The sequence below is a fragment of the Ursus americanus genome, chromosome 23 (genome assembly GCF_024610735.1).
Source record: "Ursus americanus isolate L20-20 chromosome 23, mUrsAme1.1.p, whole genome shotgun sequence".
Classification (NCBI taxonomy): Eukaryota; Metazoa; Chordata; class Mammalia; order Carnivora; family Ursidae; genus Ursus; species Ursus americanus.
The window spans coordinates 30,456,479-30,480,534 of record NC_142149.1 but is presented as its reverse complement, the minus strand read 5'-3'; the positions used below and the strand labels follow the sequence as shown (position 1 = coordinate 30,480,534).

Here is a 24,056-nt window from a genome sequence, read left to right as displayed (position 1 = left end):
CAACATCAGATGGTAATGAACACCTAGTCCCCTACCAGGCCATAAGTGCCCAAACTAAACGATTTAGTTCTCTGCCCTTAGAGCTCTCACAGGGGCCTGACGAAAACACCCAATGGCACAAGTATGCAAAAAAGACAGAGGGATCCATGATAAACTCGGTCAGGAGAGTCAGAGAAAGCCTACCTGGGGTTTTATAGGATGAGTAGGAGTTTCCAGAAAGACAAGAAAAAAGAGTAGGTGGAGTCACAGCAGCATGAAACATCGCTGTTTCAGGCACCAAAACTTTGCCACTACCAGAAATCAAGTGGAAAGGAGGATTTAATGGGAGCTGAGGACTGATGGAAGGGTGAGATCATAAAGGGTCTTGCAGATCATAGCTAAGGAGACTAACCTTCATCCTTTAGACAAGGGACCAATGATTTTAAGCAAAGGAATAACAACGCCAGCTTTGTTTTAGATAAGTCATTCTGTAGAGGACAGACTGGAGATTTTGCACACATAGACTGTAAGGACGGTTAGAAGCTTATCATCATAGCCCAAGATGAAGGGACCTTCAACTAAAGCAAGGATCTTTTGCATAACAAAGCAGGAAGAGATTTAAGAGAGAGTAGGGGACAAAATTATCAGCCCTGGGTAAATGGCCAGATGCAGTGATGAGGGAAAGGAAGTCACCAACTGTGACAAGGACTTGCAGAAGAAGTAGGTTTGCAGAGGAACGATAAACGTGCTCAGTTTGGGTACATTAAATTTGCACTGCCCAGAGGACAATTTGTGTATCTGTTCTGGAGCTCAGGAGAAAGATCAGGACAGATGACCTAGAGTGAATTCACTAGGAGGAATCCCAACATCTGCTGGAAACCCAAAGCCACAGCCAGAGAACCAGTAGAGAAGCAAGAGAAAACAGTCTTGCCAACTATGGCAAATGGCACCTTGGTCTATGCCCCTTCCCTTGAAGATGAGTAAGTCTGTGATTGCTCCAACCAGGAGAATACAGCAGAAGAGATGGTGGGTGACTTCCAGGGCTGGGTCACAAAAAGTGCTGCAGCTTCCAGCTTCTTCGCTGGAACATGCATCGTTGGGGACCTGAAACACGAGGTGAGACATCCAACTACCCCAGAGCTGCCACGTTGTAAGGAAGCCCAGCCAACACAAACAGCCCACATGTTGGAACGCCATTCTCTGAGCCACCCCCTGCCCAGGCACCAGACAGATGAGTGGTAAGCCTTCAGATAATTCCAGCCCATCGTCACCAGATTACCATCAACATGTTAAGTCTTCCCAGCTGAGGTCCTAACCACAGCAAAGCAGAAACCAGCTCTCCTGACGAGCCCTATCTAAATTCCCGACCCAGTAATTCCCTGAGCACAATCAAATAGTTGCTTTAGGCTGCTGAATTCAGGCGTAATTTGAATCAGAGCAATAAGAAAAAAAGTTAAGCGAGATTAGGGCATTTCAAATGGAAGGCAGTGGCCAGGCGGTGTCCAACAACACAACGATGTTTAGAGAGGGAAGGCGGCATCAGCTGTGCTCAGTGTCAGTGGCCCCAGACCTCAGGCACACACTGTCCATGACCAATCTCAGGACATGCAGGGCCAGCACTATGTGCAGCTCAATGGCAAATTCCAAGTTTCCGCACGAACAACTGCAGTGACTTGGCAGTCTGTGGTTAGTTGCGAGTGTTCCTTTGGGGAAAAACCTTACTGCTGATGGCAACCGGCACTGAAGATTTACCCATGAACATGAGAACTGCCCCAAGGTACACCGCCATACACTTACTATGGTCAATTCTAACAAAGTCAGGGTTTTTTTCTAAACAGAAATGGTTTGTATACTTGTTATCATTGTAAATATCCATGGTTCCAAGGGGCCACCTTAAAATAGCAATCTGTTTTAAGGGCCCTTTCTTGCCCTTGGCCAAAGTCCCTCTTGTCTTCCTGTTGCAAAATCTGGATTTAATACTCAGGATACATCTGAAACTATGATCACCTTGCACACTTGTTCTCCAGGCAGCTCTGCAGCTCAGGACAGCTCACTTCCTGTCCAGCAGGCCAGTCTAGAGACCCAGAGACAAGTCAAAGTCACTGCTGGAAAACAGGGCATTCCTCTCCCTGACCACAAATCTTGTCCCCACCCCCACCCTCAAAAGCTAGCTTGGTCTTCCACTCTGTTCCTGCTGCTCATAGGCCCTGGCTCCCCCAAACCTTCTCTGTGTCCCAGAGATGATCCAGATCACAGGCATGTGTTAAAACACGGGCACCGAGCCACCCGGGACCCTGCAGAAGACTTGATCTGCACAAAGAGAGACCCAGAAACAAAATAAGAGGCAGTCGTACAATTAACCCAGAGGAAAGACCTGATCTTCTCAGACCCTTCCTTTTACAAAATCTCACCATAGGAGATTTGCCTTAGTTTTAACTGCCCCTTAATCAACACAATTTCTGAGCAGCTACTCAGAATGAAAGTTCTAGGAAGAGAAACGAAAAGAACTAGAGCCATCGTCCTGGGTGGGCTGACCGTTTCATCAGGGAGACAGGACATCTGCAGGGACACCACAAATGAGCACAGCCTTCAAGGTTCCATGCGGCAGCCACGTCACCGCTCTGACCGGGGCATGCACGTCCAGGTCCTCACGCCTTCGTTCCAGTGGCCCCCTTACCCAGGAACTCCCTTCACACCTCAGTCCAAACATCTGTGCTCAAATGTCACCTCCACTAGGCCTTCCTTGACCAACTTACTTAAAACCTGCAAGCCCTCCCACCCCCCAGCACCCCAGACCTCCTCCCAGCTTCTACAGTCTAACACACCCTCTGATTTACTTATATTATTTATCATCTGTCTCCCTCCCACTGGGAAGTAAGCTTCATGAGGCCAGGAATTTTGTCTGTTTTGCTCGCAGACACACTCCCAGTGCCTGGGTCATACTGACATTCAGTAAGTACTTGCTGAATGCATGAATGGACATTCTAAAGCGTCCCACCTCCCTTCAGTCACTAGGAGTGACCCCTTTCTCTACACGCACGAGGATGTCAACTGTTCCTGAACGATGCCACTCTAGTTCATTCTGCTTCCCATTATCACTAGATGTTTACCCGTGAGGTTCAAGTTCCTTGCAGGGAGAGACCACATTTATTCGTTTGTATCCCCCAAAGCATTAGAAGTGCTCAAGTAGATAATCTGTTGAATCTAACGTAAAAATCAAATTGCATGGAAAACAGGCAAAGAACACACAGCTAATATAACTAGGTACCTACTTACAGTGCTAGAGCCTCTGAAAATACCAAGAGAAGCAAGATGAGACACATGTGTGAAGTCCAGTGCCACAGCCACTAGCCACATGTGGCTACTTAAATTTAATTAAAATTAAATGTCATTAATACATCAGTTCCTCAGTTACATTAGCCCCATTTCCAATACTCAGTGGCCACATGCACTGGACACTGAAGAACATGTATCTCCTTTGTTCCGCGGGACAGCAGTGACATAGACAGTCCTCGCCCTCAACATCTAACCCTCTTGTAGAGCCCACGGGACTCGAATGAGGAGGACCAGGAGGAACGATCCACTAACCAGTCCTGAGGGAACCGAAGAAGGCTGCAGGGTTGAAGGGGAGAGGGGTCACTCACTGCCTATGGGAAAAGAAGAAGCAGGAGAGGCCTCAAGGCAGGGATAAAGATATTTGAGAGAACCTCTAAAAGTGAGTTGGGTTTTCTATGCAAAAAAGGGGGAGGTTATTCTGGAAGCCTGGAGAGAGAAGATCCAGAGGCAGAGGGCCTCTGGGGCACTGTGCCTAGAACAGGTGCATGGGGGGCTGTATGACATGAGGCTGGAAGGGCCCAGGTGAGGCTGGAATTCCAGGCAGACGACTGGGCTAGACTCCATGGGTTGCTGGAAGCAGGGTAAGTACAGAGTAGGGGGATATCAGGGAGGGACTAGCAGAGACAAAGCCACAGCCAAACTGGATGAGAGGCCCCAGTGGAAGGTGGCGGCAGAGACAGACGCGTGGCGGTGGCAGTTGCATGGCTAGGTATCCAGTGACCGTTGGGGGTGACAAAATGGTCAAATTCAAAGGATCCAGGGTGCTCACAAAAGCAGAATCCCCCTTAGAGTGTAAGCAACTAGAAGGCAAAACCCATGTTCGCTTGGTGTTTGTGACTGGGGGGCTCACAGACCACCCTCCGAGACCACCACGCTTTGCCCAAAGTCTGTAAACCTCCACGTTGACTAGATCCCGCATCAGTCAGCCTGGCGGACATTGGTGCGCTCGTCAGCCTGCTCCTACTTTACTGTCACGGCCGTGAGGCCGGAAAGATGTGGGTCTCCCAAGTTCCTACCCTGCTGCTCCAGCAAGCACCTCTCCCAACCAAAATCCAATTCTGGCCTCAGAAGCTGCTGCTTTCAAAGCGAAGGGTACACGCTCTGTTCGAGTTCAGCAGGCCAGCTTTCCCGGTCCCTCCCGGGTCACCCACCGTGGGTTAAAGACTTATTTATGCACACTCTTGGGGCTCAGCGTGGAACAGTTCCAGACACAGAGCGAGGCCTTAACCAGGTGCTTAGAATGCGGGGCACAACTTGGTTAATGCTATTGTAGGACTCCACAAAGACTCGGATGCATTTCGGCAAACAGCTAATAATAAAAGCAGGAGGAGGGGAGAGGTGGAAAAAGTCAACCTGGCATTTTTACAGGGGATCATCCTCTTCCCCACCCCCCACCACAGGCACCTTTGTGACAACTTGCTTCTATCTCCAATTAGCCTATTTTCGGCAGCCAATATCCAATATGCTAGGCCCGCTATTCAAGAGCCTTTTATCTAGCATGCACATACTTTACAGAAAAGAAAAAGGAAAGGATTTCTAAAGTGGCCGCCAAAAAAAAAAAAACTAAGAGGATTGGGGGGTGCTGTATTCAAGAACAAAGAAAATTCTGGAAACCTCCTGAAAGGACCCTGCCTGCCTCTCCCAATTAAGCAATCAAGAGCGGACAGAGTGCTGGACACGCAGCCACTGAGGAGTGTGGGAGGCCGAGGGATGCACGGGGAGCCACACTCCTCTCCCCACCGTGTCCAGCCTTCCCCTTATCGCCAGCCTGCAGGACAGAGCAGGGCCTCTGCCTGTGTAGAGGGGGGACTGCGGGGACAAGTAAAAGAAGGGAGAAACCAATCCAAGAAATAACTTCCTGACAGGCCGACAGCTGACATTCTGAAGTGAACACAGGATGTGCCAAGAAATTATCAGGCCTGGCTTTTCTCTCCCTGATAGATGACAAGGCAAAAAAAAGAAGACGAAGAAGAGGAGGAAGAGGAGGAAGAGGAGGAGGAGGAAGAGGAGAAGGAAAAAGAAGAAAGAAAATGAAGAAACAACCACAGCCACACACATCATAAATCATGACCTTTATTGAATGCTTCACCACATAATAGTAACAGTCAGATTGAATAAAGACACCCTTCTGTAAAGTAACAGCTGAGACTCGCCATTTCCCCCAGCCCAGGATGGGCAGGAGGGAAGACTAAACTTTGAGACAGAGAAGGGTTTGGGGAAAGCAGAGTTAGCCGTAGAGACAGGCGGTGGTTTTCCTACTTGATTCTCAAACCGTGGGCACCTAGAAGCCAGAAGTGGGGTGACTCGGGAGCAAAGGCACACAGGAGAACAGACATGTGAGCGAGGGCGGCAGGGCTGCGTTCTGAAGGGTGTGGGGGTGGGTATGTCTGTTGAGGGGATCAGGGGTGAAGGAACCACTCGGAACGCAGAAAACGTGAGAATGGGTAAAAGCAAGATGAAAAGTCGGTGGCCGAACTCCACCAGAGGAATGTCAGACCATGGGCCAGCAGTTCATCACGAGGACCGTTCAACCCGTCGAAGAAGCGTAGCCATCCTCACAGGTAACATGGTGGGCCCAAGTGGTGACAGAAGAACGCGGCTTCCTCTCATTTTACATTCCTGCTTGCTCCCAACTCCACAGTACAGTTAGGGAGAGGGGCATTCAGTGTGCGGTATGGCCTTCCTTCCTCAGGAACGGCTGGCTCACTCTGGAACCTTCTCTCCCAAGTGACCTACTCTCAAAGCTTGACATGCCGATTCCCCAAACCCAGTAAGCTAGGTAAGAAACTAAGAAAGGAAGGAAAGAAGATATTCCTTCAATGTCTCAGGCTGTGAGACAGGATCCGCGATAGGACAAGGGCTCTTTCTGTAGAGCGACGCTCTTCCTCTGCCCTACTCATCTAAACAAATTAGCTTTGTGGGGTTTTTAAGTGATGGAAAGCGAGAAGAGAAATAAATGCATTTCTTTCCAAATTCTGCCATTTGCAGAATCCAGAGAACGAGATTTGCGGTTGGGAAGAGGACTACTTTCGAGTACTGGCAAGAGGAAGGGCCTGACGCCTGAGCACCGTAGGCCCGCCACAAGCACGGGCTGGACTGAACCGCGCGGGAGCCTCGTTCGCCTGGCCACTGTCCCAGAGTCCCTGCCCAATTCCAACTCAGGAGCCAGCCCCCATGGCCCAACACCAGACGTGATGTAACAGACCAGAAGCATTTCTGAGCTTGGAGGACGCCATGGAGGACAGGACTCCCCGGTTCAAGTCAGAGTTAAAGACTGTCAGACTAATTCCTTCCTCTCTGGCTCTGTCCCAAGCACCTTCAAAAAGGCACTTATGGGTCAAAAAGGTACCTAGAACGACCACATACTTCCCCTCCCTTGGGTGAGGGGAAGGGGCGTGGAGGGGAAGGCAGAATCTCATTCACATGTAGGTTTTAAGAGCAAATGTTGTCATAAGGCCAAAGGCAGAAATTCTTGACTGTGGAAAGCAAATGAGAGAGCACATCTGCCCAAAAGGTTAGGACACGATTTCTGACATGTTAATGCTTAACCAAGCAGCTGCTCATCAACAGGCCACTCTTCCAGGGGGTTAGGAAGACAAAGCTGGGCCTCAGAGTTCTGATGTGGTCTAAAGCTGAAGTGGAACGAAAAATCCCAAACTAAAAACTAGACCACGGGTGAATTCACCTGACGGAGGTCTCTCCGTCTCCAGGACACAGGGTCAGGGAGAGGTCGAGATCATGCATGCCCATTCTTGACGCATTGGACTGCACCTCTCAGTGACTCCCTACCTAGCGGAAGGGATCTGAGGGCTGGCTGGTGGAAAAAGTGATACTTTGTGGTTGAGTGCTACCGAAGAAGCCAGCTCATGGTTTCAGAACACACTTGCTGCCCTGAACTGAAGCAAGAGTAAAGCTTTCTTGAAAAACAAGTCTACGTGAGCTCTTGCACGACCCAGAGGAGACAGCAGGGAACTGGAGCCAGACCTGGATCTGACTCCCGGCTCCGCCGCCTGCTGGCTGTTGGACCCTGAGCCAGACACTCTACCTCTCTGAGCCTTAGTTTCCCCATCTATAAAATGAGATCATGTTCCCGATATTAACAGCATTACTGTGAGAATCAAATCAGATTATATGCAAAAGTGCTCTGTATACCTGACAACGCAGGGAAGGTATCAGTCCCGTGGACTCACCACGCAACTCACCCAGCACTTGCACAAACATGTGATTTCTCTATCTCAGACAGCCTGTCACGGGGCCGAGGTGGAAACGGGAGTAAGAACTCTAATCCCACATTGGCCTCAATGGCCGATCACCAGAAGAGGAATCTTCTCTCAGGAAGATAAGGGGAACCACGTATCATCTAATTAAAGCGGGCAGGTATGTGCAGGCTCAAAGGCGGGACAGCCTGGCTCAGCCCCCCGCTCCTGGGCGGCCAGGGGAAGAACCAGCAGATGGGGCTTGGTGTGCCTTTGCTGTGGAGACAGACGCCCAGCAGCTGTACGTGCCACCCGTGTGGAATGGAGAAGGCAAGAGGAAGGAGAGTGTGGCCACCCCCCCAAACTCATCCCCTATTTGTTTCCTACACCAGCTCCCCATTCCCACCAGGCTGCTGGACCCAGGGGCCCCCAAACACACTCACTCGGAGTGGCCTCAGTGCCTTTATTCCTGCTGGGTGTGCCTCAAGGGCACTGCCTTCAATCCTCGTGGAAGTCTTATGTAGGAGGATGGGATAATGTGACACCGTCATACCTTCATCATCATTAGTACGATTAGCTAATCACTGTGTGTCAGGCACTGCTGTAAGCACGTGACACATCAGCATATTGAATGCCCACCACAACCAACAAGGTGGGAACCACCATGATCTCCCTTTACGGATAAAAGAAACGGAGACACAGAGTAAAGGACAGAACTAGAATAGGCACCCAGACAATGTGTTTCCAGAGTCTACATGCCTCACCTATTAGTCTACTCTACCTCTTTTGAACATGATATGTCCCATCTTAACCGCCAAGAACGCAATGACTGCATATCATTTTTTATCAAGCACACAGCAAATTCTGGAAAAATGGAGAAGGAGGAAAGACAGGAAAGGAATGAGATGAGGGATGCAGAAATGAGGAAGAAAAGTAGAACAGAAAGGGAAGAGAGAAGGGATGTCATGTTCAGGCTGTGGGTTCCAGGGTCAAGAATCTAGAGCTGGATTCCTGTTCAGACAGGTGCCAAGAGGAGTCAAGAGTCCCAGCTCTTCCCCAAAGAAAGGAAGGCTGTAAATGTCAGATGAGCAGGAAAATAGCAACGGGACCTTGGGAGCAGCTCACTGCATGGGACCACCCCCCGCCCGGCCCAGCTTTGGGCTAAGCATTTTATGGGCATTTTCCATGTAATTCTCCCGGCAATTCAATGAACTAAGGCTCCTCATCATCCCCATTTCACAGGTGAGGACACTGAGGCTTCCTGATGTTAAATCACTTGCCCAAAGCCAGACATCTAACAGAGCTGAAAAGCACCCAGCCTGGTCCAAAAAGAGTACTGTGGCTCTCCCCGACTACAAGCTGTCCACGTATGGATGAACACAGCACAGACGCCTTTAACACCAAGCCATCCATCCTTAGAATACACAAAGCCCAGGAGGTGAAAACTGCAAGGAGAACTCTGAAGACAAGAAGGTGCCCAGGTGACATTCCTGATGAGGAGAGGCCTGTCCTGAAGATGTCATTCATGGTCAACAGATGCTTCCACTGACACCCAAGGAAAGGCCACCTAAAAAGGACTTACAAACCAGCACAGAAAAGTAAGCCCCGTTGGAGACAGAATTGTATCTTTCATAGGTTTCCCCTCCCCTGCTCCTCGCTCTACACCACCAAGCAGAATGTTCAGGAAGAGTTGCTGACCCACCTGGCCAGCTCAGGGCCTGAGATGGGTACTGATCCCCTGTTGCCAGGGACTTCCATCCACTGATGCCCATACTGCATGTCTTTACTCTCTGGATTCTGACCCTCTATCCATTATTTCCTTCTTTCCTCTCCCATAAGTCTCATTGCTAATTTCATTGTGCTGGACGTTCTTGAACAAACCTCACAGTAACCCAGCCAAGTCAGGGCTGTGCACACTAGGCACTCAGCTGCTACCTCAGAAGCAGACAATGGCCAAGAATAGCAAAGAATGATGTTCCATCTGTATGGAGAATTCCCAGGACTGACGAGGAGTCCCAGCAGTGATACTGAAGACATGGAAATCAAGACGATTGTTCCAATAGCGTGCAGGACCTGTGTTCTGCTTCCGTCTTGCCTAAAGCACTTCCTAAATGTCAACTGTGCACATCCTTGATAGAGGAGAGAAAATAAACATTTTCTCCTTTTTGGATTTTGGGAGGGAATGCAGGGTTTCCTCAAGGACAAAGGGAATCACACCAGAAAAGGGTCAGGAAAAAAATATTAGTAAGTTAAAGGTTTAGTGATCAATATCAGGTTACAAGTTCAAGAGCTGGATCTGGGCCTGAATTTACTGTCAGTCAGGTCAGGCCCTAAATTACCATGCATCATTTATGCCTATTGTTGCAAAAATGCAACTGATCTTCAAATGACGCATCCTAAAACAATATAAGGTAGTGCTGCCACCCCATGACGAAGTTTCTGTTTCTGCATATAGCTGCTCCTTTTTTTAAAGATCTCATGAAAGTTCAACACTCCAGTTTTTGGTTTTTGCTACTCTGCTAGTCCACCTTCCATAACGTGACACAGAACTCAAGTGTATCTGATCCATTTACAAAACTGATGAGTCCACATGGTAAATCGGTGTCCATCATCCATTCCAACACCTTCCCACAAGCTTTCTGTGACACAGAACTGGAAGAGTGAGGAGCCTTTCAGACTCCCTTGCAGCTAGCCGGAAAAGGGGGAGTGTGGATTCTGAACTTCAGCTGTTGGCTTGACAGCAAGACCAGCAAGGCATGTGGCTCTTCAGCAGCAACATCCCGCCTCTCGGCTGACTCCTCATGGAGAATCTATTTTGCTGGAGAAGACAAAGGCCAGGCAGCACCAGCCAAGGTACTTCTAATGAGGGAGGCGCAGGCATGGTTCCGAACCGTGAAGCTTCCCAATTTGCCAAGTGGTTTTCAGGTGACAGAAGAGGCAGCGGCTACTCGAAGACCCAGATCTGTGCGAGGCTCCGAGAGTTGCTTCCCAAGAGCACAACCTAGAGGTTTTTTCTTCCATCGCCTGATGATTTCTGCAAGCATTTTCGTGCCCTCCAACAAATTCCTTTCTGCTTAAACTAGAGAGGAGCGGATTCAGCCCTCTGCAACTGAAACCAGACCAAAACTTGGCCTTTGTTCTTGTTTTTAAAAGTAGATCAACATCTTCATTTAAGAAGAAGAAAGGCACAAAGCAGAACCCTGAAATTTCAGTTATGTTTCTGACTGGCTGGATGACCTGAGACAAAGTACTCATTAATGTTTACTGGGCCCCAGTTTTCTCATCCAGAAAATGAGAGGGTGAAACCAGATGGTCTCCAAGGTCCCTAACATCCTAACCTTGAGGGCTTCTAAATTCAGATGCCCTTTACTTTCCTAAATCTGAATTTATTTTTGCAATCAATCGGATCAGTGCCCCTTGGTAGGAAAAAAAAAAAAGTCCTTATTCTGAATAGAGTGATGGCTTTCCAATCATACTCTGAGACACCAGGATTCCAAGCCAAGAAACTCTCAGCTGTCACCTGGGGCTGAACATTTCCTTTGAAGAACAGTCCACAGTGGTAGGGGAGGGGTGGGGGGGTTAGAGGTGGTGAATAATATTCTTTTATAGTTTCTCCTGGAAAGGAAAGTGGTAGTATTGGTTTCTATATTGTTTCTATTTTTCACAGCAGAAAGTACTCATTGATTCTTCGTATAATTAAATAAATAGAAAACAGGCAAAGCTTTGCTTTCAAATTCCTGTTTATCTGTATGTACTCTTCCCACCCACCCCCAACCCCAAAAAGAAGAAACAGATCTCTACACTGACTATTGATGATCTCTGTGCAATGAAGATTTCAGGGTCATTTGTTTTCATTTTTATGCTCTTGGGCATTTTCCAAATTAGCCATATTTATTAACCCAGTGAGTTAAGGGGACTGTGAGGAGCCCCCTCGCATCTGTGCAGGCGGCTCTGTGGAAGGGTTACGTCCAAAGTTCTGATTCAGAGGAAAGCTATTTCCATCCTCAAACCTGAATAAATGTTAACCAAGTAAGACAGACAGGTGGGCTGGTCAGCCTGTTGAAGATAAGCAGGTAGGTAAACAAATAAATTCTAAAGAGAAAGCTATGCCAAACTGCACCAGAGAACCGGGAAGTTTCAAGAATAAATACAACGTAAGCTGAGTAGAGAGACACCAGTCTTTTCAAAATTATGCCTTACCAGGCTGCAGAAACAAAGATGTTTACCCTACAAATGTATCTATTTTTATAAAAACTAGTTAATTTTTTAAAATTAAGTTAGTCTCTCAAGCTTCTGGCGAGGTTATAAAGTAGTACCATCCTCCTTATAGAGTAAATTAAGATAAAAATATATTTTATAAGGAGATTATAAATATGCAAGTATATATAATATATTATATATTTTTTAAAATATACATTATGTATATTTCAATACATTATACATATATTTTTTCAAGATATATATATGTATATGTGTGTGTGTGTGTGTGTATATACACACACACACACACACACATATAAATTCTCCTTTAAAATACCTATAGGCTTTAACCCAAAAATTCCATGTCTAGGTATACGGTGTAAAAAGGCAGTCAGAGATGCTGATAAAGGGTCACATACAAGCACGTTCACCAGTGTTATCTGTAACTATAAAGAAATCATTAGCAAGCTATTCAACAATAGGCTTTAGTAAAATAAAGCTGCAAGTCACAATATAATGTAGACAATAAAAACCATGCCATAAGAAATAGTTAATTATAAGGGGAAAATACTCATGGTATAGATGTAAAATGGGGTTAGTGAATAACATGTGTTTAAGTGTCTATTTTTTGCCATAACTTTTGCCATGAATAAAGGATGTAAGAAAATGCATCAGAAAGTTAACAATGGTCATCTCTAAATAGGAAATAGTAGAGTTAGGGAGATTTTGTACTTAATTCTTGTGGTTTTCCATAATTTCCCCACATTTTTGTGATTGGAGAGGAAAGCAGAAGCTGTAATAAATGTTCTAAGTAAACAAACTGCCCAGGTCTCTCCTTTCTGTAAACACCCAAGTTGGAGTCAAAGCGTTTTCTTATCACAGACCAATCTTGTAATTTTACCCCATCAACTGTCTGAATGGAACAAACATTACTCATTTGCCATGTTTGTGGCTGGGGTAGTGTTTTATGCTGTTTTTAAATTAATTAATTTGAATCACAAGCATTTGAAATGAGACTATTTTATGGGGCTGAAATTTACATTTATCTCCCTTTTTAAAGCCCATTTAGCAAATTAACAAGAAAACAGCAACACTCAGGGAAGTTATGGCACCCGCCCGCATATGTCATATATAAAATAGCAACTCCAGGATTCTCTCCAGGGTCAAAGGAGATTGTCTTATAAAGAACGCTGGAAAGAAAATAAAATGCTCTGTAAGTAGTAATAAAATACTACCACTATCCTTAAAGTCCAGCTGTTTCGTGACTTCGACACAGGGTTTCTTAACTCTTAGTAAAGTCCTGTCCCAGTGCTGAGGGAAAACTCCCCGTGATTAGGGCATTTGGCATCGCTCTGCGTAAACGCCCATCACATTCCCCCTGTGATCCATGACTCCAGATAGGTCAGAAATACAACTCACACGAGGAAAATCGAAGAAGCTAGTTGCTGGTAAGTTTTATCTATAATCAAAGCAGGTCCAGCAGGGTCTCTCTACTTAAAAGAAAAACTAACAGAAACAGCCTGTGGTCCACTGGCCATCCATGAATATCTCAGAGGTCTCACTGCAGATCAGACTGTCTTAGGGCTAAATTCCAATGACACATACCCCAGGACCTTGGTCTCTCTGGGAAGAAAGGAATACCAAAGAGCAACAGAGGAGGCCAGGCCGGTGGAAGGAACAACAGCCTCGGGTCAAACACAGGGGAAGCCAAAAGGACTTTTAAAGGGGCCCTTCCCCCCACCGGGGCTCCCTTTTATTACAAAACAGAATGGCATTTCTTCCATTTGAAAAGATGCACGTAATCCTCCTTCCTGATTCAAACTGTCCTCTCCCACAATCTATCTGAATTTGTGAGGTCTACATGTTTAAGATATTTCGATTACAAATGAAAACAGAAGCCACCTTAACAAGACCTTGGGCGCCAGGCAGGCCCGAGCAAGAATGGCACACGAATTCCCCTTCTTTGAGGGCAGTTTTCATAGCTACCCAAAACCCATGGCTTGAAATTAACTCGCTCGGTTAATAATTTAAACCCATTGGCTGGGCAAGTTTTAACGTTTCAATGTTGGTTTACAATTAACCCAGCAACAGTGTTTTAAGGTGTTTGATTTTTAATTAGTCTATTGATTTACCAGTCTGGTTAATGATACTTTACTCCTGCACCCTTTATTCTGTCTCTTGGTTCCTCTGGGGTGGCTACTCTGCCTCTTTTCTCCTCTTAGCAGTTCCAGACTACAGCTCCTCCTTCTCCAGGGGCACAGGAGATGATATCAAGAACAGAAGGCATAAAGCCTGAACGCTGGGAATCTGTTTGGCCTTGGGCAAATTGAGGTAACCTGCCTGTGCCTCTTGCTTCTCCATCTATAAAATGGGATAGTAGCATCTACGGACAGGAATAGCGTGACCACTGAATGAGATGACACAACAAACCCTCAGATCAGCGCCTGACCCAGAGTAAGCGCCCGGGGAGCCCTGCTCTCCTCTTTTCCCTTCTTCCGTGGTTCGGAAGCCATCTAACGTTGCTAATCTGAACATTTCCGTACCTTTCTTTTGCAAAACCAAGATCGCTGAGAAGGTGGTATGCCCCATGGAATACTTTCTAAGAACAAACCCAGAATGAATTATTCATCAACAGGAGGGTCCCTCTCACTGGCAGATTTAGGTGTGTCTATTAAATAACGTCCGTCCAACATGCTTTATTCCCAGGGGAACAGACAGGCTCAGAGACATCAAAGCCTTCTCAAGGTCACACCGCTCAGCAGCAAGAAGGAAATGGATCTCAGAACATGCGGTCCCTGAACTACAACCAATGGCCCCTCTCATTACCCGTCATTCTCATCGATTTCCCAGATGTAGGGGAACAGGTGAGGTGAGGAGGGAATGCTTGTTTCCCGTGACATCCGCTCCAATTCTACGACAGAGCCACGGGTGAGGGCATGTCCTAGGCTTGCAGGCGGGGACAACTGTGATGTCACGCTCAACAAAATAACTGAAAACGGTACAAAGAGCAACCGGTCCTTCCCACCACCAGAGGCCAGAAGTGCCACCATCAACAGATAAAGAGGCCTGAGAACTAGCTCCAGCATTAATTCCATAAAGCTCCCTATAAAGTGATTCTGAGATGCTGCCTTGGAAATTAGTGGGAGCAAAAAATCCCATGGTAAGGCCGATATGAAGCCATTTCTGCACCCCCACCCCCCAGACTGGTGGGGAAAGGCCAACACGCTATGATATTTTCTATCCCAGTTCCTTCAGACATGCTGTTCCTTCTTTGTAGAATGCTCTCCCCTTCCTTGTGCATCTGGGAAACTCCTCTTCATCCCTTCCAATACCCTGGTAACTCTTCCTGAGAGCCCTCCCCGACAATCCCCTCCCCGACAATCCCCTCCCTGGCTCACCTGCCAATACCTGTCATCTACCCAGTACCTGTGCCCCCTCAGTACCTCGTACATAACTTCAGCTTGTCACTTGCCTGCCTGTATTCTAATGGTGTGGTTCTCAAACCCTGGGGTATCATGACACATTTATACTCTTAAAAAGCAAGGACCACCCAAGAGTTTTTATTTATAGGTCAATGTTTACTGTATTAGAAATTAAAATGGAGACATTTTTAAACAGGAATATACATATCCCATAAGCCATCAGAACAATGACATCAACACACACAGGTCATGAGGCCTCTGGAAAATTCCACCGTACATTCATGGAAGGATGAGAGTGAAAAAGGCAAACAAAGTCTTGGAGTTATTATGAAAAAAAAGTTTTGATACCACAGAATCCTTGAAATGGTCTCAGGGATACCCAGGTGTCCCTGAACCACAATTTGGAAACCACTGTTCTAATTCACTCATTTGCATGTCCTTCTCTATTCTGGAAGCAGCTTGGAGGCAGGGTCTGTAGCTTACGTCTTTTCTGTATTCACCTCTCCCTCCCTGCACCCTATCAGAGTCCCAGGAACCCCACAAAACCAACTGTGGCTCCCCCGCACTGGAGGAGAACTTGCTCGACACTCCCTCTCCCACCAAGATACTGTAGAGCTGGAAGGAGAGGGAGGGGTAGGTGGCGTGAGCCTGGGGGCCTCTGCGCACAGGCCTATGCTATGGTGACCCCAACTCTGGTCTCCCAGAGTGATGCTTCTCTGCAGATACGCAAATGGGGAGACGAGCCCTCACAGCTCTTATTTATAAAAGGCCATTCCCTGGAAAACGCAGGGATTTAAAATCTTGTGCCTTGCTTTCCACCGATCCCCTTAACAAGCCTCCGGGGAAGGACCCTGGAGTTCCCAAGTTTCCCGAAGAAGCGTCAGGCAGTGCTGACTAAAAGGGCTACTGTGGGCCCGGTGGGGAGGCCACCAAAACAAAGGCCCCTCCAAGGCCCAAGACTCCCAGAATTCCCAGCCGGGCAACACCGTCACGGTGACCAGTCCTTCCTGCAAAGCCTCCAGCTCTGCACCACCCCGTCTTCCTCTGCCAGCCACACCCCCACCTCCGCCTACTACACGCACAGTGTATTTTCCACCAGCTGCCGGGTTCTCTCCTCCTAGAACTCGGGGGGAAAAAAAAATCACGATTCAGGAAAACACACCCACGCATCTTGCTCACCAAGCGTGAAGCCAATCCCCACAGCGTGGCTTTGTCTCTCTGCTCTACAACTGATATCGGAGGAGAAGGAAATCCCTTTTCGATACTGAGATGCTGCTTCATCCTTACCCTACAACAAGGCTCCCACCTGGGTGCACGCTTGCAAGTCTGATGTTGATATCACTATTTGAACACACGTCCAAGCTTGGAAAACAAGCCAAGAGCTCAGAGGATCCAAGGCAAACTCAATCTGACAACCACAACCCTGACGGCTGCCAAGTCTGATTGACTAGCTGGATATATTTAGATGTGGGGGAAGCGGGGGATAAAGCAGTGTCGTGCCACTGAACTCAAGAATACGGTGTTGGTAACGACAGACTAGCAAATAAACAGCCGACAGCCATCCAGCCACATCATCTGGCACAGAACCTGTGCCTCCCTACATGACACAGAATTTCAAAAGCCACCCATGCTATTGCAAAAGGGGGGGGGGGCAATTAGAAAGGGTTCTGCCACGGCATTCCCCATAATCGTTCTTTAGACATAAACAAGTAAGTAAATATATCCGCTCTTTTACACAACACCCCCCCACACACACACATCAGCCTTTCTAGGACAAACCAAATATCGAGCAAGAACAAGGCCAAGGTCACAGAGTTAAAAGCCTTGGACCCTGTGCTTCTGCTTTTGCAAAGGTTCTATCTGAAATCTGGCCTTCCCCACCACTAACTGCTACATATGTGGAAATAAAAGTTAGGGGTTTCTCTTATTTCTTCTTTCTTTGGAGGAATGGAAACACTTAAGAGTAGGGGCAGTTAGGGCTTAACCCCTTCACCAAGCCATTCACACACCTCATCCCTTTAGGAGCGTCAGACTCCAGCACAGAGACCAACCCTACTAGAGGCTGTAAATGAATTTACACCCTATCGGCCTCAGTTTCCTAGCTATAAGGTCAGGAAAATAATACCCATCACTGGGAGGATTCATTCATTCATTCATTGGACAAACATTTATTGAGACTCTACTACGTGCCAGGCACCAGAGGAGATACGGAGATACGGCCACAAATAAAAGGAAGAGTTAGATAAGATGGCCTGGATGAAGCTCTGGACAACACCAGGAACACGGTAAGTGCCCAGTGCCTGGGGGCCACCCTGCCACATGACACCCTCCACCTTCCGTCACACCACTCCCTCACTCACATGGCCTTCTTTCCGCTCCTCCTGTACACTGGGCTTTTGAGCAGGCTATTCCCCTCTCTGCCTGGCCCTTTCTACCCCTTCTGACCTAACTCCATGCATGTTAAGTGACTCCTGGACGCCTCCCAACAGATGCCCTTGTCCTATGCTCCCAAGCCACCCTCTACTCTTCCTCCGTAGCACTGATCACAAGGTGCATCTACCCGTGAGATTCTGTTAGCATCTGTCCCCCACAATTTCCTGCAGGCTTATACAGGTGTCTTCCTCCACCACTGAATTTCCCCTTGGCATCTAGAAAAGCAAGAGTAGGGACCTAATGCATATGTGATCTGTTGGTGGAATGAATGAATGAATGAAAGAGAGGAACCACTTAATGGAGTGGCCTCCCCTCCACCTCTAGAAACACAATTTCACGGAACCAGTCCCGAGGCATGTAAAAACCATGGTGCCTCAGTTTTCTTGTCTGCAAAATGAAGTTCTGGTAGACATTCAAGACCTCCAGATTTTTAAAAAATTAAGTCTCAATACAGGATACATTTCTCTGACCAGGGTTGGATCTTTAGAGACAGCAAATATTTTCTTCTGGAATAAAAATAAGTTGGATGTCTGCTGTTAACAGACAGGAAGTGCCACGGGTCTTAAAAACAGGTTCTTTTTTTTTTTTTAAGGAATAAATAAATTGAGACTTCTGTTTTGGGCAAAATCCTGTGCCGTGAAGGATAAAAGCCAGCGCTATACTAAAAAGGAAAAAGAAAAAAAAAAACAAAAAAAACAAAAAAACCAGCCCAGGCATCTCTGAGCAACACATCCGGGTTAGTGGAGCAGAAAGGACACACAGGCCCAAAGAAATCCTAGGGTTTCTGTTTTTAGGACGAGACTCAATCCCAAATGGAGGCTTGGGGACCACAATGAAAGCAACCAGCGGCCTTTTGCACCAAATAGTCAAAACCCAATCCAAGTTGTTTGAGGGCACGATGTGGGTTTTTTTCCTCCTGCAGGGGTGAGGGAGGTGATGGTTATTGTATGGGTGGAAAGCGGGCTTAAATGCAAGCCCATTAGAGAAGCAGAGCCTTAATTTATCAATTAGACGCCATCTGTGGATTGTGTTCCTTGAAATAATTGTTGAATTTGACAATGCACTGCAGCTTTACAAAGTTTCTGCCATCCTTGATGCCGTTTAATTAAATTTCTGCACTTAACTTTGATTGCGCTGAAAGCGCTGATGCCTTCCACAGATTGAGTTCCCCGGCCACCTGCTGTGAGCGAGCCAAGCGCCTTTCCAAAGAAACGGGGAAAATATGTATTTTCTTTTATTTTCAGCCTCGCCTTTTCTCAGTCTTCACCCAAAGGGAATCAAGTCTGCGGCTGCATGGGAGGGAAGCATGTCTCCAAACCCAGCCACCAGAGCCTTGGGCCCCTCGCCACCTACACGAGGTCTTTCTGCTCTTTTACTGTGTCTCACGGACGGAGTTAACAAAACAGGATCCCAGACAGTTACCAAATGCAGAGACACGGCTTAAAATAGAACACAATAATGATCACAGAGAGCAACCAAGAACACAGGCTTCAGGTGGAAACTGCTTCTGTTTCCAAACTCCCCACCCAAAAGGACCATACAGGTCAGCACAGGGACCGTCGCCCACACTGGGAGGAGGCCTGGGACCTGGGGTCCATATTAGCTTGCTAATCCTGATAGATGAGCCCGGACAATGTCATATTTTCAAAGGACACCTGGAGGGCAGTTTCTCACCTGCCTGGTTTCAGAGAAACAACGGCCCCTACCCACACAGGGCTTCTGACAGGCCTTCAGTGATTTCTCTCTCTGTGTGTGTGTGTGTGTGTGTGTGTGTGTGTGTGTGTGTGTGTGTGTGTGTGTGTGTGTGTGTTAACATATGCATAACATAAAACCACAACTCCTTCTGTCTCCATGGATCTGACAACTCTAGGAACCTCATATAAGCAGAACCATACAGTATTTCTCTTTTCGTGCCTGGCTTCTTTCAGTTGGCATAATGTCCTCAAGGTTTATCCATACTGAGGCATGTGTCAGAGTTTCCTTCCTTTTTAAGGCCAAATAATATTCCATTGTCTGCATATACACATTTTGTTTATCCACTTAACTGTCAATAGACATTTGGGTTGTTTCCACCTTCTGGCTATTGTGAATAGCACTGCTAGGAATACTGGTATATAAATATCTCTTCAAGTCCTCACTTTCTGTTTTTTGGGTATATAACCAGATATGGAATTTCTGGATCATATAGTAATTCTGTTTCGTTTTTCTTTTTTTTTTTAAGATTTTATTTATTTATTTGACAGAGAGAGACACAGCCAGCGAGAGAAGGAACACAAGCAGGGGGAGTGGGAGAGGAGGAACCCAGCGGAGCAGGGAGCCCGACGTGGGGCTCGATCCCAGGACCCTGGGATCACGCCCTGGGCCGAAGGCAGACACTTAACGAATGAGCCACCCAGGTGCCCCTCTGTTTCGTTTTTCTGAGGATCTGCCACACTGTTCTTCATTGCGGCTCCACCATTTTAGAATCCCACCAGCAACATGCAGGAGCTCCAAGAGAGTTCATTTTTTAAATAGAAACTTTACAATTATAATGCATACACTTGTGTTGAACATTGCCCTCTCCTGATTTTTTTCTCTCCATATAAATATTGTATGAGTGATATTAAAAGAAGATGAACACTTCAGAGTGTTTTTTGTTTTTTGTTTTGGAGGAAATATCAGAGGGGTGGCACGTAAAGAAAGAAACCAATGCGAGAAAGGCAGAGCTAACAGGTGTGAAAAATAAACTTGGCACCTTTTATTTTCCTAGAACCACATGGCTCCTCTAACTCAAACCCTCAAGTTCAAAAGATTTATGGACTACAACTTCAGAACTATAAAATACAATTCTCAGGAAACACAGTCAATAGATCATTACAACAGCCACTTATGCAAGCCATAAACTCACGGGGCAAACAGAACTGGGTCAGATATTAATTTTCCACAATGGGGAGGGTAACTAGAGACAAGTTACTTCACCATGTCCTGTTTCCTATCATCTGGTGAGCATTCATCTCAAGAAAGCCACAGAATCCCTGGTTTAAAGAAAGGAAGGCTGCAGTTCTCCCCAAATTACAAGCAAAGTAAAGACTTCCCGTTATAATGCCCTATCACACTGTGATATTGAAACGGAAATGGAAATTTACATTTAATTTAAATGTCTGAGTCCACCTGGGCTGCTACAGGCTGCTACAAACGGCAATTTCATTTCCACATTCCTTCTGTGACTACTGAAAGTCAACCTCACTTTGTTACAAAGATCTAGGGCCATCCACACAGATCTGGGGCCCAGAGAGAGGAAGGGTTTGTTCAGTTTCAGAAGGGAGGGTCAGGACCACAGGTCACCAAGGGATACCCCCTTCCCAACAGCCAATTATCCCAACACCAGAGAGAAATTCGGGCTTTTCTAGGAGAGCTCAGATTTTATGTATTTTCTTATTTTCAGCAAAGATAATTTGTGGACCATGGAAGAAAAGAGAATTCCTTTGTTCCCCCTTTGTAAGGCTGACCAAATATATATATATAGAGAGAGAGAGACTGACACGGGGAAGGGATCTTATGGTCAGTCATGCGTTCCAATTTTGGGTTCTGAAAGTTCATGAACCATTCACAACATATACCCCATTCAGTGCCACTGAGCTCCCTTCAGAAGGGAACCCACACAGGACATACTTCTGGACCTCCCCCGCCACACACAGAGTCAATACTCCACTTGTTACAATCCATATCAAATTTTATAGACAAGTTATAAACCATCAGAATTAAGTAGTTCACACAGAAACCTGTATCTTCACCTTAACTGTGCGGCACCTTCATACCCTGTAATTAGCCTCTGCTGAATGAATATTAAGTCCTGCGGAGGTATGAAGGGTCAATTATATCACCAAATGAAGAAAAGACAAGACACTTGTCTTGGACTCGGGTTCTGTCTTAAATTAACTTTTAATACAGAACAAAATGTTATATGCGCTTTTCCTATACTCTGAAATTTTTCCTCTGTGGAAGCAATAAGATATTTTAAAAATTTAAGAGAACTGAGAAACCAGAGAAGAATCACTCCATGGGCATAAAGCTTAGTTTCAATATTTTCTCTTTGTGAGTTCGCATAAATGTCCGGAAACAGCACCCACCTAAATGCTATCAGATTAAACGAGGTGGGGTCCTACAGGCCTGGGGAGATTCAGGGACAGGGGCAGGTCAGCTCTGCAGCCAGAAAATGGCACTCGGAGCCCCTGGACAAGTTTTCCTCTGGCTGACCCGCAGGCCACCTCTGCTTGGCCCTTCTTAGTCTCCTCAAGGAAGCCAAACCCAGCAGGCGAGAGCCCCTAACCTCCTGCTGAGTGGGCTCCCCTGGAGGCTTCAGAGAAAAGTTAAGGAAAAGCAAAATTGTTAAAGAGAAAAAGTTTCAACTGTTGCACCCCTGGGCCTCAATCCCTTGTGAAGCAGGGTACAAATCCCACTGGTATAAAAATTAAATACAGCAGCACCAGCATGTGACAGCAGCCTAGCTCCTTCCATAAGGCTCAGTATTTGGAAGACTCCTGGTTGGCTCCACATGGCTACAGGCAGTTGGCTTCTCAAGCCCCGTCCTAACAAAACAAGGGTCCAACCTCAGTTGTCTCTTCACTTGCTTCAAGTATCCACTTCTTCACCATGCATGAAGGCAAAGAACATTCTAGAAAACCGTATCTAAACCACTTCTAGGGCGCTGAACCCTAGGACACCCCAAGGGGACTTCCTATGCAATAAGACAGAGGGCCAGGCTCCCTTAAGTTGCTGGAGAGGAGTTTCCCAAAATACCCTAAGTAACAAATAATGGTGCTAAGTGACATCTCATGGGCTAGGGAGCTAAGTGTAGGGGCTGACAGGCTAAGACAATGACTAATGGAAAATAATAAGGGGACTGAAAACTATATTCACTGCAGAGAGCAGAGTAGGTCAACTCTAGAGGAAATGGTAGCAGGAGTCCCCGCAGGGTTTTGGCAACAGGGATTTCCCTCTAGCTTGGGGTGTCACTGGCTGACCACAGACGTAGCAGATACAACTCCCCCACCCACCCTGCCATCAGTGAGCATTAATAATGCCACTCCCAGCTATTCTTGATGGCTCACTCACACAGCCTTGGGGGAGAGGTGGTACCTTCGGGCATTCTGGGAGGTCCATTTTATAAATGAAGAAACTGAGGCTCAGGCAGGTAAGTGGTAGCTGGTGGTCCCTGGATTTGGAAACCTTGTCTTTCTGACTTCAAGGTCCATGCTCTTAACTGTCAACCCATTTTCTCTCCCTTACAGCTAGATTCATAATAACATTAACAAACATGGACAGAACAAACATTTGCCACTGCGAGGACCTGAGCAGCCTTTGACCGGGAGGCTCTCAGCAGAGTTTCTCCCCACCTCCCACCCCAAGCAGTAGGATCTCAGGGGTTTCGGGACCTGGGGAGGGTGGATAAGAAGCAAAACCTTTTCTCCTGCCGCTGGAATATCTGAAGAGCAGTTCCCCTTCTCCTACAAGTTCTGACAGCTAGTGGCATCAGGGGACTTTTGTGGGTGAAAATAGTTGCCCTCCATAAAACCATCTTCAGGAATCAGGAACATCCCTCAAAGGATCCTAGGGTACACCACCTTGGAATTTACCTACACTTAAATTTCAACATTTCAAGTATGGTAACTTTTTTTTTTTTAAAGATTTTATTTATTTATTTGACAGAGAGACAGCCAGCGAGAGAGGGAACACAAGCAGGGGGAGTGGGAGAGGAAGAAGCAGGCTCCCAGGGTGGGAGCCTGATATGGGGCTCGATCCCAGGACCCTGGGATCACGCCCTGAGCTGAAAGCAGATGCTTAACGACTGAGCCACCCAGGCGCCCCCAAGTATGGTAACTTCTACACAACCATTAGAAGTGCTATGAAAATCAGTACTTCCTCTCTTTGCCCTAAAATTATTTTCCTCAAGGCTTGTACTCATTGTATTCACAGAATGACTGTGTGACCTTTAGTCTTCAACTTTGCTGGGCCCATTCGTTTGCACGATGAGTGTTCTGACCTAATCCATCTCCAAGGTCCCCTCCAAACTCTATCAATCAGGATCCCAAATCTCATATTTACCTTCTAATATACCATCTTGATACTGAATCCAACCCAATCTCCCCTTTCCAAAAGATCTCTTACTTAAGTGATGCCTCTCCAGTGTGACCACTAACTCATAAAACACCTTTGTGGGAATTAGAAAATGATGCTGCTGTGGACACAGCCTTGACTCAGAGCAAAACCAGCCCACAGTCGATCAGAAGCCTTGTTCAGTGGACCACCTGAACAACCACGCATGGCAACCTCGTACATTTTCATTGAAGGTAACGGAGGGTTACTAGTAACTCAATTCTGCCACCAATAACAAAAACAGCAATTAATATACATTGACTGTAATTATATGCCCCAGCCACTGAGGACCCTGCATTTTTGTTTTAAATGCTACTGAATGGGCATAAAAAATATTAATAGCATAACATACACT

The 24,056-nt window shown here is 46.6% G+C and overlaps 1 protein-coding gene and 1 long non-coding RNA gene across 10 annotated transcripts in view; one reads left to right on the top strand and one right to left on the bottom strand.

The window, feature by feature from the left end:
* MSI2 (musashi RNA binding protein 2) overlaps positions 1 to 24,056 on the bottom strand; it is a 387,367-nt gene that overhangs the window by 269,792 nt on the left and 93,519 nt on the right. The window lies entirely within an intron of this gene.
* Positions 17,023 to 20,159, top strand: LOC148107972 (uncharacterized). Its single transcript, XR_015721320.1, has 3 exons — positions 17,023 to 17,418; positions 18,811 to 19,109; positions 19,788 to 20,159. It is a non-coding gene; the product is annotated as an uncharacterized LOC148107972 (long non-coding RNA).